General features: G+C 42.4%; 1 non-coding gene across 1 annotated transcript; it reads left to right on the forward strand.

Moving 5' to 3' along the window:
• The first annotated feature begins 5342 nt into the window (after positions 1–5342).
• On the forward strand, positions 5343–5446 carry LOC112209860 (U6 spliceosomal RNA). Its single transcript, XR_002944859.1, has one exon. It is a non-coding gene; the product is annotated as a U6 spliceosomal RNA (small nuclear RNA).
• The last annotated feature ends 1793 nt before the right edge of the window (positions 5447–7239 follow it).

The raw sequence follows: 7239 nt of genomic DNA on the forward strand, positions 1-7239 counted from the left end.
GTTCCTTTTTTTCCCAGCAGCTGGCATTGCTGTTTAAATGGGTTGTTCTTTGCTGTTTTAAGTTGTTTCATAGTGGTGTGTCAGGATTTGGGTTTTCTGAATACTTTCCAAGCTGGTGACTTGAGTGGTGGTTAGGGAGGAGCTGTTTTAGGGCTGTTCTGGAGCTATTGAGGTCAGGTGTCTAGATACTCCCAGCTTGTCTGTTGAGGAGAATGCTGTTCTCATTGTGCTGCCTTTGGTGGTACTGTGTGTGGCTCTTTAGATGTGGGTGGAGGTGAGCTGGGGGAGTTAATGAGATCTTTTTTAGGTGCTTTTGATAAAGTAGCCTGCACTACAGGATTCATTGTGACTTTTTTCCTTAACCTGTGCATTTCTCTCTGCTAGCTTTTGCTGTCTTTCTCATGCCTTTGATTTTCCCAGCTCCTCTTGGTTGAATTAACATAAGTGCTCTGCTATGGTTTAAATGTGTCCCCCAAAGTTTATGTGCTGGAAACTCAATCCTCAATGCAACAGTTGGGATGTGGGGCCTAATACAATAGCCTTCATGAATGAGTTAATGTTGTTATTGTGGTAATAGATTAGTAATCACAGAGTGGGCTTATTATAAAACAGAGTTCAGCCCCTTTTGCCCTCTTGCTTTCTTGCACTCTCTTTTCCTTCTGCCTGCTGTAGTGGGATGATGCAGCAAGAAGACCCTTACCAGATGCAGGCCCCTCAACCTTGGACTTCCTAACATCCAGAACTGTTAAGAAATAAAATTTATTTCTTTCCTTTTCTTCCTCCTTTCCCTTCTCCTCCCTTTTCTTCCCTTCCCCTCCCTCCCTCTCTCTCTCCCTCCCTCCTTCCCTCCCTTCCTCCTTCCCTCTTTCCCTCTTTCCCTTCCTTCCTTTCCTTCCTTCCTTTCCTTCCTTTCCTTCCCTCCTTCCCTTTTTCCCTCCTTCCTTTTTTCCTTTTTATAAATTATGCAGTCTGTGGTATTCTTTTATAGAAGCATGAAATGGACAAAGACAGACTCCATTTTCAAGAACAAGCACTTTTGTAGTTTCTGAGCGAATTATGACTCTAAAGGAAGTTCTATAGGTAGCCTCAGATCTACTACCTAGGAAGCATGCTACCAAGCAGACCTAGGATCTAGGTTTTGATCAAGCGCTGGGCAACATGATACCTCTGCAATTTAGCACCTCCCTATATACCTCCAGTTGGCTCAGCCCATCAGGACTAAAACTACCCCTCATATCCTAGTGTCTCTTGTAGGCAGAAGCCTTGCCTAAACCCTAAGCTGCTTGGCTCACATTCTGTCTTGTGCTTTTTTTGTAGGGGTTCAAATATACACAAAAGAAATGTGTTGAACCTCCATGCACCCAACCCGCAGATTAAGCAGTTACCTCCATTTTTCCAGATTTGTTTCATCTGCTTCAATCTCCCTAAAAATTTGTGTTTGTACAGGAAAAACTGAATAAATAGCTAATTCTCCACCCTACCTCTCACCTTAAGTCACTTTTCAGAGTAGTAAGTTAGTGACCTAGTAACCTTCCCTCTAATGACCAGTAGTTTTTTTTCTGAATACCATTATGAACTCGTAGATTATTGTTTGCATTTGATGTATTTCAGGCCATTGCAGTCTTTATTGTTTTGGATGCTTACATTGTCTCATCCAGGTTAATAATTATCTCTTCAAGTTGACTTTCATGTCTTTTTGACGTGATGTCTTTTGGACTTTGATGGCTTCCTTGCTTTCTGGCAAACAAGATGTTCCAGGATCAATATACTGCACCATACATGGAGTCAGCCATTTCTCTAGGGAACCTTGATTCCTTTTAGTAGAGAGCACAGTTTGAGGTCTTGGACTGGATGACTTTTGTGAACCTCCTCTCCTGAGACTACAGCCTGCATCCCTGCATATAGCCCGTTAGGAGCTCTCGCTGGGCACCAACAGATCTCCTAAAACTGCTATATAGTTCTGCCTCACTCTTACAAAGATTCATCTCTTGGGAGTTTTGTGCTCTACCCCCAGATGTGGTCTTTCTGGTTCTGAAGCTTTTGCTTCAGTCACCCTGAATTTTGCCAGCCCTATGCATGCTATACCTTGGATTGCCAACTTGCCCTCACTGAAGCCAGTTTCTCTGGTTAGAATAGTTGCCCCAACCCATGCCTAATACTCTAGTAAACAAGGTTCTACCTGGGCTTAGGTTAACTTTTGCTCCTTTGGGCCCTGTGTTCTACCAGCATTCCATTTATCTGAAACTCTCCCTCACCTTAAGAACCTATCTGTTCTTTAATGCTTTACTGCTGCTTCCTGGGTTCAAAAGAACCCAGTTCAGGAGTTTCTGTTTTAGTTTGAGATCTTATAGGCCTGTCTCATCAGGTTGGTGTCAGCCCAGCTAGGATTAGGCAGAATTGGGTGGGGGCTGTAGTGCATTTTTGTTACAGCATGTACCTGTCTGACTAATTCTCTGTCTTTTCTTTCCTTTTGCAATTCATGGGTCTTAGCATCTTCTGAATGGTGTTTAGTAGGTCATCCTGTTGATTTCCTGCTAGGGAGTAGCATACTCTGGCTCTGTACCATTGGCCAAGGGACTTAAGGATAGATGAAGGGCTGCAGTTTTGTTAAATGGAACAATATGAAGAGATGGCATTGTAAAAAAAAAAAAAAAAAAAAAAAAAGGCTTGGCAGCAGGGCCCATTTGAATGGTTGGTCCTTGGCTCCTGTGTTGATATAGGCAGATCCTTGACGAGAATTTGGAATGATCCCAAATATTGTAGATCACTGGTACATCAAGTCATCCTCAAGGTTGTCTGTGTAACAGTCTTGAATGATATTTTATCAGTCTTTGGAGATTCTCTGTATAGGGTTTAATCATTTAGTTATTTCAGTTGAGCCTGTTTAGTTTCTTTGCAAGGAGATAAGAAATGTGAAAGAGATGCAGACATTAGGGAAAAAAGTCAGGAGCCTTGTTTCCCCACCCTCTACTTGGGTTCTGGAACTGGACTCATAGGTGAGTAGTGAGGAGCTGGGCCCAAGCACATTAATCCTAGATCTAGCTCTGCTTTGCGCTCGCTCCAGTTCTTGTATCAAATTCACTTCAAGCCACCCAGAGTAGTATGTAGAGGAGTCATTCAGGACCGTGCTTATACTTCATTATATCAAATGGGAGATCCAGTAATTTATAGCCTGTTATTTCTGGAGTCCGGAGATGGCTCTGCATAAGATTTGCTGAAGCAAATTTTATTACATTAGAAGAGAACCTAGCTGGCTGCATCCTACACTGGAAGCTTTTAGATGCTAATAAGGAGGTCATGTAAACGTCACAGAATGACTCTGGAATCCATTCCCCACCAAGAAAGAATAATGACATTCTATGTTGGCCTCTTTTCGTTTCCCTTTGATTTTAAGTAATAAATTCTCTCCTCACTTCCCAGCTGAACGGTTTGGGAGTCTCTATTCCCTAGAAAGACTGTGGTCACATACCCATCAGATTAAATTAGGTGAAAACTCTTTGGCCTTCATGAATGTTGAAGGATTTCAAAGGGCTAATGGAAATTCTTCTAGAAGTAACTGCAACCTCCGCCTTCCGGGTTCAAGCGATTTTCCTGCCTCAGCCTCCCGAGTAGCTGGGATTACAGGTGTCCACCATCATGCCCAACTAATTTTTGTATTTTTAGTAGAGACAGGGTTTCACCGTGTTGGCCAGGCTGGTCTAGAACTTCTGACCTCAGGTGATCCGCCCACCTCAGCCTCCCAAAGTGCTGGGATTACAGGCGTGATCCACTGCGCCCAGTTAAACTTCAGTTTTTCATGTTCCATGCATAGGTCAGGGTCTTAGGGAGTGATTCATTCTAGCAGAACTCCCTGGATTTTAAGGCAGGTGTTCCATTTATTAATTGACAAAGGAGGCATATTTCTCCCCTGGTAACCCAAAGATTTAGGTCATTTTCCCAGAGACTCCATTTCCACTGTGAGGGTTCTTGGAAAACTAAGCAGAGGATGAGGAAAAGTCTGTGAACAAGCTTGCTGGTCTCTCCCTATCCTACAAAAGAGCATACCTCTTCTGTAACCAGAAGGCCCTTTTGATTAGTCAAGGCTGGACAGACTGAGATTAGGGGTGTGTGTGTGTGTGTGTGTGTGTGTGTGTGTGTGTGTGTATGTGTGTGTCTTGAGACAGGGTCTCACTCTGTCACCCAGGCTGGAGTGCAGTGGTGAGATCAGAGCTCACTGCAGCTTCCACTTCCTGGGCTCAAGCGATCCTCCTATTTCAGCCTCCAGAGTAGCTGGGACTATACGAATGTTTTACCGCACCCAGTTCATTTTCTAATTTTTTGTAGAGATGAGGTTTCACTGTGTTGCTCAGGCTGGTCTTGAACTCCTGGCCTCATGGGATCCTCCTGCCTTAGTCTCCCAGTGGGCTGGGATTATAGGTATGAGCCACCTCACCTGACCTGCGACGATTTTTCAACAATGTAATTTCTCTTTTACAGAGCCACCTAAGCTGAGGATTCCCTTGAGAACAAGTACTGTCCTGTGGTTTCATGACCTTTCTTCCATTTGTGGTTCTTGCGAAGTAGAATTTAAATGACATCTTATCAAGATGGATAAACCCTAGTTTCCCAGTGCTGGAATATAGAAAATGGATGGACAAGTAAATCCCACTCATCACCCATAGTCCAGGCATGGGGACCTCAACACACCTGAGCCCCAGACATCACCTTTCATTGTGAGTAGCTCTGAGATGACACTTCTGCTGTTCCCAATTCCAGCATTAATTGGATTAGGTAGTTATTTTATGAAGAATTTTCATATGCCACAATCCTGACCATATCTTCAAGTGAACAGAAAAATTCTATTAAAAAGTCAACCTTCTGTCTCACTCTGTTGCCCAGACTGGAGTGCAGTGGTGCAATTATGGCTCACTGCAGCCTCAACCTCCTGGGCTCAAGCAATCCTCCTGCCTCAGCCTCACAAGTAGCTGGGACTATAGGTGCTTGTCACCACACCTCACTAATTTTCCCATTTGTGTTATATGTGGATTCCACAGGACTGACTTCGAAAACTTGAATATGCATGGATTTTGGTATACACAGAAATGGGAGAGCTGGAGCTAATCCCCCCATATACCAAGGGACAAATTGTATCTGTTTTTACAATTATACTGTAGGAGACATTATGTTCCATGACAATGGTAGTTTTTAATGACAATTTTTAATTGAGTGAAATTACCATAAAAATAATAATAGTAGCAGCTAATATTTACTGAGCTGTTACTAGATGCCTATAAATAGCATAGATTTTTAAATTCTCCATAATTCTTCCTTATTTCACTTAACCACTCTATCTTAAATTACTCATGCTTGCCTCAGTAGCACACATACTTAAGTTGGAACAATAGAGAGATTGGCATGGCCTCTGTGAAAGAATGACATGCAAATTTGTGAAGCATTCCATATTTTTTTAAAAAAAGAGGAAAAAATTACTCCCAGATTTTCACTGTGTTTGTGCATGTGACCTTTTGTTTAGGTTGAATTATATCCAAAGATGAAATTTCCAGAAGTGAGATTACTGTGAGTCACAGGGCATGAGCATTCTTATTACCCTTGATGTAAATTGCAAAGTTTTCAGGCATGGTGGCTGTCAGCCTGTAAGTCCAGCACTTTGGGAGGCTGAGGTGGGAGGATTGCTTGAGGCCAGGAGTTGGAGGAGGCAGTGTAATGAGTCACTGTCTGTATGATTTAAAAAAAATTTCCAAGCTTTATCCTGGAAGGCTTATATACATTTTAAACACCACTAATACTACAAGAAAATGGCCATTTCACTGCACCTTCGCCCACACAGGTATTATAATTTAACAAGTTATTTTCTGTGTGATAAATGAAAGACCTCATATTATTACTTTGTCACCCATTTTTTTTTTTTTTTTTGAGATGCAGGCTCGCTCTGTCGACCAGGCTGGAGTGCAGTGGTGTGATCTCGGCTCACTGCAACCTCTGCCTCCCAGGTTCAAGCGATTCTCCTGCCGCAGCCTCCTGAGTAGCTGGGATTACAGGCACATGCCACCGTGCCCGGCTAATTTTTGTATTTTTAGTAGAAATGGGGTTTCACCATGTTGATCAGGCTGGTCTCGAACTCCTGACCTTGTGGTCTACCCGCCTCAGCCTCCCAAAGTGCTTGATTACAGCTGTGAGCCATGCGCCCAGCCTATTTGTCACATATTTTATCTTTCCTTATGTTAGCTTATTAGCTTTATTTCTTTATTGTCCTTTTTTTTTTTCTGAGATGAAGTCTCGCTCTGTCTTCTAGGCTTGAGTGTAGTGGCACAGTCTCAACTCACTGCAGCCTTGACCTCCTAGGCTCAGGTGATCCTTCCACCTCAGTAGTTGGGACTATAGGCACGTGCCACTATGCCTGGCCAATTATTTTTATTTTTTTATTTTTACTAGAGACGAGGTCTTGCTTTGTTTCTTAGGCTGGTCTGGAACTCCTGGCCTCAAGCAATCCCCCCACCACCCCCTCCCAAAGTACTGGTATTATAAGCATGAGCCACCGTGCCTGGGGTGTCTGTGTCTTTTCCATTTATTTATAGAGTTACTTTGTCTTTTACTAATTCAATGATCTGTTTAATCTTTTATTAAATTATAAAAATAGTAAATACTTTTAAATAAGTGAAAAATTTCCTTCACTCTTTAGACCCATAATCTTATCTCAGGAAATAATTGCTATTGAGAAAATGGGCCATATCCTTCAAGATACGTACATGGTGATTGAACATCACTTCACATTTTCATATTTTGTGGACATTTGTGCCAATACCTATTGATCTATCTTAATCCTTTTCATGGTTGCATAATATTTTATTATATGGATGTATCACAATTTACCAGTACCAGTCAACTGCTGGAGGCATTTAGGCTCTTTCTAATATTTGCTTTGAGCTCTTTATATAATTAAAAATTAACCCCCTCAGCCAGGTGTGGCAGCTCATACCTGTAATCCCAGCACTTTGGAAGGCTGAGGTGGGAGAACATCCTGAGTGTAGGAGATCACCACCAACCTGGTCAACATAGCGACACTTTGTGTCTACTAAAAATTAAAAAAAAAAAAAGAGCTACACGTTGCAGTGCACACCTGTAGTCCCAGCTACTGAGGAGGCTAAGACTGGAGGATCACTTGAGTCTAGAAGGTTGAGGCTGCAGTAAGCTATGATCACACCATTGCACTTTAGCTTTGCTAAGAGCAAGACTGCATTT

The sequence above is a fragment of the Pan troglodytes genome, chromosome 6 (assembly GCF_028858775.2).
Source record: "Pan troglodytes isolate AG18354 chromosome 6, NHGRI_mPanTro3-v2.0_pri, whole genome shotgun sequence".
In the NCBI taxonomy this organism is placed as follows: domain Eukaryota; kingdom Metazoa; phylum Chordata; class Mammalia; order Primates; family Hominidae; genus Pan; species Pan troglodytes.